The 646-nt window shown below is 59.6% G+C and overlaps 1 protein-coding gene across 1 annotated transcript in view; it reads left to right on the top strand.

The window, feature by feature from the left end:
- Positions 1 to 646, top strand: part of CTNNA3 (catenin alpha 3) — a 1,539,787-nt gene that overhangs the window by 1,395,335 nt on the left and 143,806 nt on the right.

Here is a 646-nt window from a genome sequence, read left to right as displayed (position 1 = left end):
GGTACCCAAAGGTAGAAACCGGTGGTGCTTGCTTTGCAAACGATTGCCAAGCACCCCTCTCTGCGCAGACTGGAAACAATAAAGATTAAGTTGGATCCTCCACCCCTGTGTGTTCATTGGCAATAGCGCACCGGGCATGAACTCACACTGTCCGTTGGGGACAACACCTCTGTCCTGAGAGGGGTCAGCAGCAGAAACAATGGCAGCAGCAGCAGCAGCAAGAGCAGCAGGGATGGTGGGAGCTGTCCAGTTTAGCCACTCAGGGTGTGCTTTGGTGAAAGTGGAGGTGAAGGCAGGGGGTTGGCCTGCCAAGGCAGCTGGGTCAGGCAAGGCACCTTCAGGCTCTGGCAGTGATGGTGGGGGAGGAGGGGCCTACAGGCAGTGCAGAATCCCTTCCCAGGCTGTCCCCCTACTGCAGCTTGGTGGCAGGCTGGGCAGCAGGCCAGAACAGAGGTGCAGAAGCTGGAGTGCAGTGCAGTGGGCTCCCCTCTGAGGGGGGACATCAGCATGCAGCAGAGGATGCCCCCCATGAGTGGGGGCAGCAACAGCAGCAGCTCAAGGCAGGAAGGGGTATGCCCAACTCACTCCCAAAAGCTCTGAGACCAAGCCAGCAGCTAGCACTAGCCAGAGGCAGGGAAGGGGCCGG

This window comes from Alligator sinensis, unplaced genomic scaffold (assembly GCF_000455745.1).
Source record: "Alligator sinensis unplaced genomic scaffold, ASM45574v1 scaffold325_1, whole genome shotgun sequence".
Taxonomy (NCBI): domain Eukaryota; kingdom Metazoa; phylum Chordata; order Crocodylia; family Alligatoridae; genus Alligator; species Alligator sinensis.
The sequence above is the reverse complement of the archived record's forward strand: the minus strand, read 5'-3'. Positions and strand labels throughout refer to the sequence as shown.